This window comes from Chionomys nivalis, chromosome 8, assembly GCF_950005125.1.
Source record: "Chionomys nivalis chromosome 8, mChiNiv1.1, whole genome shotgun sequence".
Lineage (NCBI taxonomy): Eukaryota > Metazoa > Chordata > Mammalia > Rodentia > Cricetidae > Chionomys > Chionomys nivalis.
This window is the reverse complement of record NC_080093.1, coordinates 38,760,930-38,772,321: the sequence shown is the minus strand read 5'-3', so window position 1 is coordinate 38,772,321 and position 11,392 is coordinate 38,760,930. Positions and strand designations below refer to the sequence as shown.

Sequence of the window (11,392 nt, the reverse complement as noted above, 5' to 3'; positions counted from 1 at the left end):
AAAAAGCTATGATTTTCATTGCAGTCTGATACATATATGAATTTAATCATTACAAACTAGGTCTTGAAAGTTCTGTCTTTGTTATAATATCATCTAATGTCTGCATCATATCCAGAGGGAAGTTGCCAAAAGGAGGAAGGATTTATAACCGCTGGTGGTATACATGGGGAACTTTGAGGAAAGATTGTTCATAGTGTGCTAGAAACTAAAGCAAAGCCATTTCGATTTTTGAGGCCTAAACAGACAAAAAGATGGAAGTTTAAAAATTCAATTTATATTTCATTGGTAACCGATTTACTCAATATGAGTAAAACCTTTTGAACAATTTGAAGAGACTAATAATAGCTGGGGTTGCCTGTGGGGTGGACTGTTTTCTAAAATGGGAGTTGTTTAAGCAGAGGTCAGAGCAGTAGACAAACTCAAACAGCTTTTCAGGCACTAACCCAATAAGCAAAGTGGGTCAGTTGAGGCAAATGAGCAGTATGCAGTCCACTGAAGCTAAAGTTTCTGAAGTTTTGAAAGAATCAAGAAATCACGATTTTCATGTTTGCCTCTTATGGAACTGTGTTGGCCCAATTTCTTTTAAAAAATACTACTATTAATTTTTGGAGAATTTCAGACATTGTATTTTTGTCATATTCATCCCTATAACCCCGATCTTCTGCCAGATCCAGTATACCAACCCAACTTTGTGTCCTCATTTATTTTTTATTTTTAACAAACTAATTAATTTCTTAGAGTCTAAAACCCCTTTTGAGCAGCCTCCCCCACGTGGATGGAGATTCAGCTTCTTACTTCTGTGGGTCGAAGGAAAGGATGTGGACGTAACCGTCTTTGCCACTGCTGCTGTAGCTCTTGCCATCACGTCCAAAATGGCCCTTGACTCTTCCAAACTCCTCTTTGAAAGCCAAATGGAAGAATCTGGCTTCAAACTTTCCAATCCTGGTGGAGGGTGTGGTTATGTCCATGGCTTCCTGACCACCTCCCAGCACCACATGGTCATAGATGATAGAGAAGGCAGCTGAGTTGAAAGAGCATTATGTTTGGAAAGTCTTCTATGTTTAAGACTTGTGGAGTCAAAGAACTTAGCTGTGTTGTCCTTGGATGAGGTGACAAAGATGGTCATGGCTATAGACAACTAGATGTCACTGATGTGCCGGAAGTGATCCTGAGCATCCACTAACACCTCCCCCAACTTGGTACTATACTGGTTGAGTTTTCCAGTGTCATGGCCTGCAATGATGCACTACCCGCAATGGTCCCCAAACAGCATTGTTGATCTTGGCGCCATTGTAGGGGATCTTTATGTAGGGCTCATTGCTGTCAATTTGGCTTGGATCCTGTAAATCAAAGCCAGATCATCTGCTTGTCTGAGGAGAGCATGATGATGTTGCCTCCAAAGTTAAAGCCGTGGCCAGCTGGCCTTGGTGAGTTCCCGATAGAACATCCCCATTGCCTCAGTGTGTGGGTGCACCCCTCGCGGTCCTGAGTTCCTTGCTCGTGCTCTCTCTCCTTCTGCTCCTCCTTTGGATCGTGAGATCTGAAAAAGCATGGGACAAAACCGGTCTCGCTGAGCATAACGGACAATGAGGACTACTGAGAACTGAAGAACAATGGCAATGGGTTCTTGATCCTATTGCACGTAATGGCTTTGTGGGAGCCTAGGTAGTTTGGATGCTCACCTTAATAGACCTGGATGGAGGTGGATGGTCCTTGGACCTCCCACAGGGCAGGGAAACCTGCTTGCTCTTTGGGCTGAAGAGGGAGGAAGACTTGATTGGGGGAGGGGGGAATGGGAGGTGGTGGCGGGGAAGAGGCAGAAATCTTTAATAATTAATTAATAAAAAAATAAAATATGAAAAAAAAGAAAAAAAAACAAAGTTAAAGCCGTGGGTGTGGATGGCTAAGTTGGTCTTCAGTAGATTTAGCTGCTTCCCTGTTTCACAATCCCAGAGAGGACAGCTGTTGTCAGTTGAACCAGTAAGGAAATTCTTGGTGTCCCAGTCAGCATCCACACACCACACAGCTCCAGTGTAGCCCATGTAGGTGTCCAGTCTCTCGCCATTCACTGAGTACCACACATTGATGATAGGCTCTTAGGCCATGGTAAAGAGAAAGTCTGCTTCACAGTTGTACTGCGTGATGAGCCGTTCATGGCACCGTAGCAGGATGGTCTAGTATGAATAGTTCCTCAGCTAGAGGTTAAATTTAGCAGGCATTAAGACCAATAACTGACAAATGAGTTCACATGAAACTAAAAAATGTCTATCTGGCAGAGGACATAGTCATTGGCATGAAGCTGCCTACAGAATTGGAAAAAATCTTTGCCAGGTACCCATCTAATAGAAGGGTATCAATTAGAATATACAAAGAACTAAAAAAAACCTACCCTATCAAATATCAAGAAAAAACAAACAAAACAAAAATAACCAAATTAGAAAATAGGACATAGAAATAAACAGAGCCTTTTCAAAAGACAAAATACAAACAGTTAAGAGATACATTTTCAAAAATTGCTCAACATTCTTAGCAATCAGAAAAAAATACAAATTAAAACATTCTAAAAATTCATCTTAATAACTGAGAATGTCAAATAAACAAAGCAAGTAAACAAACAGAAAACAAATGAGAACAAGCGCTGGAGAAGATATGAGGTCAGGGAAAGGAATTATTTACTATGGAGGAGAATAGAAACTAGAACAGTGACTATCGAAGTCAGTGTGCAGAATCCTCAAAAAGCTAGAAATAAAACATCACACAACTAGCCATTTGACTTTAGGGTGTAAACTAAATCGCATCTTGAAGAACCACCCTCAATGGATCGGAGGAGAGATTAATCCGTCTGGTGTGATCTCTGTACCCTGTTTACAAAACTCACCCATATTCTCACCTGTAGTCCTCACAAAACCAGGTGGTGTGGTGGCATAGTCTATAATATCAAGTCACTGAACTTCAGAAATGAATGATATTCATGATTAACTTGTGACATAAAGCTTCATTCAATTTAAAGTATGCATAACTACGTAGAATCAGGAGTTATTTCAATAAAAATCTGTATGAGAAGTGACACAATGTCTTGAACATTTTCAGAGAGAATACTTTCATAGTCAACTACATAAAGACAAAAAGGAAGGGAGGTGGCTTCATGTAGATTCTGCAGAGCTTCACGTAGTACTTCAGAGAGTGTGGTCATCACATGGCAGGTTTAGGATTAGCAGGGCTCAAGATTAAGTACCAGTTATAGGGTCTTTCATTGTTTATAATTCCTTACAATGTAACTAAAACTGTGCTATCTTCATTTGCATTTGGAATTTGACCCATTTTCCCAGAGATCTACAGTTTCCTATCTCACTCTATCTTTCTGTCCTGCAAACAAAGTTCTTCCTTTGACTCATGCTTTGAGCCAGGTGGCTGTTGCTCCTCTTGGCCCTAAGTCAGTACAAACCGATTCCATCGGGCTCTATGCCATCAAAGGCAGGGGGTAAGGACTAGCTGAGCCATTACCCACTTTTAGACAGTTTTTGCCTCCCAGTCATGTAGATTGCTTTGTCACAGGACAAAGCCCTGTAAACAGAGGCAGATGTGTTCAAACCTTCGAAGAAATAGAAAGTGGCCATACAGTAGAGCAGCTTATAGCTTAATTCTGAATTTCAGACCAATTCTGTTTTTGTGTTTTTCAGTGTTGCAGGGGCAGTTTACAAGATGAAGATTTCTTCACACGTCCCATTATTTCCCCTCTCTTCCACATCTTGTCTGCCCTAACCTTCATGTTCAGTTTTTCTTATTTCTTGATGAAGCTCAGCTGCTCATCACCTTTCATTAAACCCTTAACTCCACCTTGTTTATCTGGCCTCTTGTTAGAGTACACGATCTTATAGTTCTGTCCTAGGCCTTTTAACATATACAATGCTGTGGAAATCTGCTAGACATTCTGTTTCTTTTGGAAGCTATCATTTTCAAGCAAAATGATAAACTGAGTCACAGAAGTTTTTGTTACAATAGGTCTTTGGAATTAATCTGATCTTGTTTTGCTTTTCCCCTTGTTTAGTCTCTGCAGTCTAAGGAAGGGAGTCATTTAGTCAGCTGGCTCACAATTTCCAAGGTACAAATGCAATTTAAGTGTTCTTTGTTTGCTTGCTTCCTCGTCTCTATCGTGGGATACATCGTTTAACATGCGGAATTGTCAAAAAGGGTGGTGTGTTTTTAAAAAGTAACTACCACAGCCAGATTTGAACGGGTTCAAATTTCAAAGTATATTTTCTAAATTTGAAAGAAATTTTCCAATTAGGGCTACTGTAATACTAATCAGGGCTTTGTAGAGAAAAGTATGGGCATATGTACACACACATACATATTTAAAGGGTAGCCTGAAAGGCTGGAGACAAACTCACAGTTAAAGTCATAAGGAATCCCATCATTTTCTATTATGGCCTTCAACTGGAAACCACCCAAAATATAGACAGATAATCTGTTCTATTCATTTATTCCTGGCTCGCTAATTTAAATATCAACACATATGAAGAGATTTTCAGAGAAATACCTGGAATAAAATTTGATCAGAAATCAGTCAGAATGCTGTGGTCTCATCAAGCTGATATATATACACACACACACACACACACACACACACACACACACACACACACACACAAACAACATGGTAAGGCTGATTTTAATTTCCACAGATGATAAGGAAAAAAGAGAAATACATTTATATGTTCTACGATTATCATTTAAAAAAAGATAGCTAACATAGTAGATGTCATTTTCTACACATTAATTTCTAAACCTCACCATAATTCCTCAAACACAGTCTTCCTTTGGATCTTGCCCTGTGGTATAAGTGAGATATTTTAAGAATTATTGTTTTATAGAAATAAAGGCTGGTTTTGTAAGAGTGAGTCTAAGAAAAATTTCCCATAAAATTAATAACAGCCATTTTCATCTGTGTCATTAAGTGGTCACTGGATTTTATTGGTGTGTTTCTAATTCCTAAGCTCTTCTTATGAATTGGAGCAAATTTATAAATACTCACTTTTTTGAGGCTTGACTAAATCAACTTTTTAGATATCTTTGAATTGGGAACCACGCCATCTTCTGCATCCAATCTGTCAGCAAAGCCTGTCATTTTTGTCTTCAGCATCGCTTTAAAATTGCACTCTATCTCCTCCCGCTGCCAGAGCCTTAGCTTAATCTTTCATTGTTTCTTGTCTGAACCTTGGGATAGTTTCCAAATTTATCTCAGCTTCGGCTGGATCACCTCGTACAGCCACCGGACAGCCTTTTATTGTTCCAGGATCAGAATGATCCTTCATTTTGTCTCTGATGTATCAATGTGTAATAATGCAAAGCTCCAACACTGCTCCTCTGCCTGCAACTTGACCTTCGGTCACACCAAATCACCTAGACTATTTAGAAAATGCTATTATTTAAAACATTTCTGCCTTTGTACATTGATGTACATTTCTGACTCTGTGTATTGCTCTGTAAATCCTTTTCTTAGGGTGAGCTATTTTTCTCATGACTCTGGAAAAATTCTAGTCACTTTTAAGACAGACTTTGAAGGTATCTCCCTTCTCAGACACTTTTTGATACACAGACAAGAAGCAAGAAGCCACACTTTAATCTTTCCCCAGAGCAACTTAAGCATTTGAGTTGCAAGTCCTTGGGTCTTAAATCCCGAATTTAGGATGAAAAATTGAAATCACAAATAACTATCATCATCCGTACAAATCCCTTACAATTCTCAATCAGTAGAGCATGCAGGACCATATTCATGCCACAGCAGCGATTGACAGCCAGTGCTCAGTGAGTTCCACAGAGCACTCCCCCACCCGCAGATATTGGGGCAGTTTGCGCTTTCATTAATTAAGCATCAGCAAAACAGTTGGCTTACTATTAACTTATGGATTATAAACTTATGGCTTATAATCTCTCTCTCTCTCTCTCTCTCTCTCTCTCTCTCTCTCTCTCACACACACACACACACACACACAAGGAATGATCATGTCTTCAGAACTAGACAGGTATTCAGTGCTCAACCCCAAGCAGTGTGAGCATGAGCGGCTGAGACAGACCATTAGAACTTCTGGCTATCGTCTTTGCAAAGTTTCCCCTAACTCTCCCTAGCTTGTATATCACGTATAACTCGTATATCAATTCAACTATGTGATCACCTTAACCCTAACAGTAATATTTGAACCCTTTCAATGCCCCCAACACACACACACACACACACACACACACACACACACACACACTCACACTGTGGCACATTCCATTGTGGCAGTCTTTGTTTCCATCCAGAGTCACTGCCCCTAGAGTGGAAAGCTCCATGACTGACCTCTGCTTTCCCCCTCATTTTCCCCTCTTTGTACACACCGGGTTATTGCCAGACATTGTGTAAATGGCATAGAAAGCACAGGGCAAAGCACTGAGCTTCTCTTTGTAAGAACTTTCCAAGTGGGAAAGAGCAACATTAACATGTCTAGTAACTTATGACGAGGTTTTATACGGGATTGAAACTAATCTATTTGGTAGGCTTGTGAAAAATAATATAGGACAGCTAAAATACAACATAAATGCTAAATAATAAAGTGACAAGCACAATATGTCAGGGGATACATAGCAATGCAACTATGTCTGTTAAACATTTACTGTATTTTGTCTCTAAAATGTACAACAACAACAACCCACCAAATGGCGGCATCTGTGCTTATTTCCTCCCTGGTCCTCGATATTTGGAATCCTTTCAATGTTCAATGCCCAAAAATGCAATAAATATTTTTACTTTGGTGATTCTTTATTTATCACTGGATTTGGTACTGGCCAGAGTTGAGGGGCTACTCACATCATGTGACCTTCCTCCTACCATTTGACTTGTTTACATGTGGAAACTGATAAAAAAAAAAAAAAAAGATCAGATGAATCCTGGAAGGAGGGTAAATGAGGAAGCTATAAGCAAAATCCTTTTTACAAATGATTTTGTGTATGGTCCCAGGTGGGGTAGGAGGTCGGGACAGTGGGTGTGGATGAAATCTCATCTCTTTGAGCACCAGGTGGCACTACTGTCTTCTCTCCTGACTACAGAATACCTGTCCAGAAATCCAAATTTTGCAAGAAAGGCTAGACAAGAACTGTGGAATTCTACAAATTATGAGAAGGAGTGGCCAGACAATGTAGCAGTCATGATGTCACCTAACTAGTATATCCTAGGAAAGATGGTGCTCATGTGATTTGGTGTTGCTAACCTCACGCTCGTGAGTTAGAGAAACTATTTAGAGTGTTAAAATTTTATTAGCAAGTTGACATGTCAGTCTCCTAAAGGCAAAGACAGAAAACCATCAGACAAGTCAAATGAAGTGACTCACTAGGATAACACCTACTCAGTATCCTTTGGAAGGAACCTGTAACATCAAGAATGTGCCTCATCTTCTGTAGCTGTTAGTTTCTGTGAGAGACCAAAAGGGTAACTTTTCAAATTCCCCTTTCTAATTTGCTATTAGTGGATTTAGAAGACCATATGGAATCTACACTGAGTGTACTTTTAGCAGGAGAGAACGTGTACCTAAACTGTACATCTGACATTTTTCTTCACTTATGGTTTTAATTTATGGTATCTTGTAGAAGTTTAAGTGCTTTTAAAAAGCCCCTCTAAATCCATTCTAAGAAGGGACAGGAACATTACAACCTGTATAATCATCAAATATCCATGTTAGGAACAGTTTGTTAACTACCATAAGCCAAGAGAACTTTTCCTGCCCCCAAGAATTTTCCAACAATGTGTGAGGCTTTTGAGGAAATGTGCCATAAAAAGACTCTTTTTAAACTACTAGTAAGAGTTGAGATACCTAAGCATAAACTCCAGGGACAAAAGAATACCTGATTCCACAATTAACTTTGTAGTCCTACTTCAGGCTCTGCATGGCCTCAGGCGAGATGGATAAACCTCTCTAAGCATCAATTTTTCATTAGTAAAAGACAGATTTATCTTGGGACAGTCAAATGCTCAGCTACAAGGATGAAGCATGTGATATCTCTGGCTATTGTTATATATTTGGTTACTCCTAGCAAAACTAATAGAGGGAAAGATCAATGTAGAGAACATACGAAAAGAAGAAGGAATTTCAGTTGAAATTTGGCACAGTTTCTACAGCAATGTGTCACAGTACTGAGACTGCAGGTGTAGTAAGAGCCGTTTTCATTTTAAGCTTCTATTTTGAGCAGCTCCAGACAATATTTGGCATTGTGTTCTTAGTATCAGAAGGTAATTTTTTTTTTAAATTACAAACATACATCTCTGTGGGGTTCAAGGCTAAAAAAGAAGGAAAGTGAAAAAAGTGAAAATTGGGAACATTTTTACAGACTATTTTTTCCCCAGTAAATTCAAGAGAAATCAAGAAAAAAAAAACCTAATATTTTCACCAAAACCATTGTCTACATATTTCACTTTTAGTTTGTTAACTTTAAATAAAGTTACATATAATGTGTGGGGCAGCGTTCATGACTGTCTGGAAATAGTGCAAAGATTATCTTAAGACAGATAAGGAAGAAATGAGAAACTGAGGCGGGCAGCTATGTTGATAAGTAGATTGCTATGGGATTGTATGGGAAGTCGTGGGGCAGACGGTGGGACAGAGTAGCCTCTGGGGTCGAGTTAATTGTAGGCCCCCAGATTATTTGGGATCTGCTCCATAACTCATCTAGATAGTGGTTTCCTTGTCTAAAATGGGCACAGCAATATCAGCCTTGTCGAGGAAGTAAGAAGCACAGACTGTGTTTGTAGTTGGTGACCACACCCACAGGAATAGTGCCATAGAGAGGAGCTGATGCACCAGTAGCGGTTATTTCAGAATCATCTCTTTTTATTCCTGTGAGGCACTTGGGAAAGGAACAGAGCTGCATGTATCTTTGGGGCTCTGGTGAGGTGTCAGATGACTTTGCAGAAAGTGTTTCCATTATCCTTAAACTGGTTTGTGAAGCCAATCTTCGTCTCGTTATGTTTCAATGTCAGAAATTTTCCTCCATCCTCGATCTCTTTCTCTACTGAAACCTTGGCCAGCAGCATCTTTATCAAAGTATCTTTCTTCCTCATTTTCGGAGGAACGGAATCATGTTGAATGAAATTGTTAAAATGAACAGCATAAAACCATGCATTTTACTTTTCTTCATGGCATATTTTTCTGGAATGCTGCAGTGGAAGCCCAGAAATATGTCCTGCTATTGTTTCTAGAATTTCTTGCTGAAGAAGCCAGCACTTATTGACCTACCCCATATTACCTATCCTGCCATTATGTTACACTTCAAGCATTGAAGCTCAATCTCAACTTCATATATATAATAAGCAAAATTTTCTCATATCTTTAAGACATGAATTTAATGTTTATGGGACCCTCAACTCATAGGTGATATGCCCTCAATATCAACTAAGCGAGGCTCTACTGTCATTTTCATTTTGGCTTTTTGTGCTTTAGGAATTTGCCAGACATTGACTTAATTTGCAGTGTTTTTACCTGGAAATGCTTAGATTTTCTTCATGCTGGTTTGGTTCAAAGGGTTTGGTATGCACAGCCCATCACTCTGACTTCCTTAATTCTCCTATGAAACCTGAGTCTGCTACCAGGTCACTTCCAGGCTCCTAGCAATGGTGCTTAGCTCCTTTTAACATCCAGAGGGACGAGAGCCCTGTCTTGCATGAAGGACTAGGATGCTCTTTTCTTTGCTGACTTCCCATTCTCACTAACTTGAAGAAAAAATTGAGACAATTTATAAGGCAACTGCTGCTCCCAGGAGCACAGGAGCTTGCTTATCTCTGTATGTTCCCCAAGTGGAGGAATGTGTTTTCAAAGAAAAAAAATCCCCTGTCTCATATTTGAGTTCCTTCTACTATACTGGATTACCACCGTGATGTGACTTAAAATAGGGCACTTTGTAAATTTTTAGGCTGGAACTTACCACATGATATCCACTATTAATAATTACCTCACAATTTTTAGTTACGTGTCAACTTGGGAAATAAAACCCAGAGGTTTAAGGCAATATTTTCCCAAATCTAGTCCAGGGTTTCTTGGACTGATTATTGAAAACAACACCTTTTGTGAGTAATCACAATCACTCAGGATTAGGATCTGCATCACTGTATCTGGCCTGTGGAATCTGTGTTACTAATAAAGGTACCAATTATTATCCTCAACAAATCCACAAAGCTTTGTTTTTATATCATTAGACAGATCAAGTCTGATTTTTTGTCTTCAGGATCAAAATACCTAAAATAGAAGGCTCAGTGGCAAAGTCTGGTTCCCCAAGTCAAATAGTTATTGGAAACTTTTCAGAATAGGGCATGACCTTGATATCAGGAGTAAGGAGACAAAAACAGACAAAATATGGGATCTGAGATAAATTTCCTCCCTTCTTGATTTTGCCTGCAGATAATCCCTAGGAGACTGTAGAGCTGGTGAAGAAAGTGTGGAATTCAAACCCCAAGTAACTTCCAAGTTAGAACCATATTCCCAAATGAAATAACTCTGTTATTATTTTTAATTCCCCTTGCCCAAATACCCTGAGGCATTAAGCAGTCTAGATACAAGTACACTTTCAGAACCAAAGCAGCTTTTCTATTTTATTCTCATATCACAGTGAAAAATGTGTTGGATGGGTTGAATGCCTGGGTTCAAAATTTCAGAAATTTGCACCTAAATTGAACCTGTAAAATATGTCCTCACACATGCCCACAAGTAATTTTACTTGCAAATTATTGTTTTGCAAGTGTAATTACTTAGCTGCATCTGGATATACATTTTGGAGGACAATTAAGTGTTTACTTTAGAAAATTAGACCACTACGTTTATGTTCATTTATATAAGTCTAAGAATTTGAACTTCCAGAACTTTTTTCTTTTTGGTGGGGAAAGAAGAAAGATCAATATGCAGTGCATCTGTTCTAAGTAGTAGCAGAGATGCACACTCTTTTATCCACCCATGTGTAACTTTATCAGGTATAGTTGGGCGTTTTCTGTGGGTCACATGAGGTGCTGCATGCTAGAGTCATGATAAACCAAAGTCATTCAGGCATGGATACTAATATAGTGTCCCACGGGGTTTAGGGAGAGTAGTGATTTGTGTCTTTCTTGACAATGGCAAATTGAAGAATTTTCATTATTTTAAAATACTCTACAATCAGTTCTCTCCCACTGTTACATCAAGTTGGCAATTGGCAGTTGTCTTTTATCCTTCTACTCACTTGATGGAGTGGACGATAAAATGGGAAATTGGGGCTGGTGAGGTGTCTCAGTCTATAAAATGTTTGTCTTACAAATATGAGGACTTGGGCTCAATTCCAAAACTCATGTTACAAAAAAGCCCATTCCTATAAGAACAGAAATAATCGAAGTCTG

General features: G+C 39.1%; 1 pseudogene; it reads right to left on the bottom strand.

Annotated features, from left to right (window-relative positions):
* Window positions 1–791: 791 nt before the first annotated feature.
* On the bottom strand, window positions 792–9,094 carry LOC130879303 (eukaryotic translation initiation factor 3 subunit I-like; annotated as a pseudogene).
* Window positions 9,095–11,392: the final 2,298 nt, after the last annotated feature.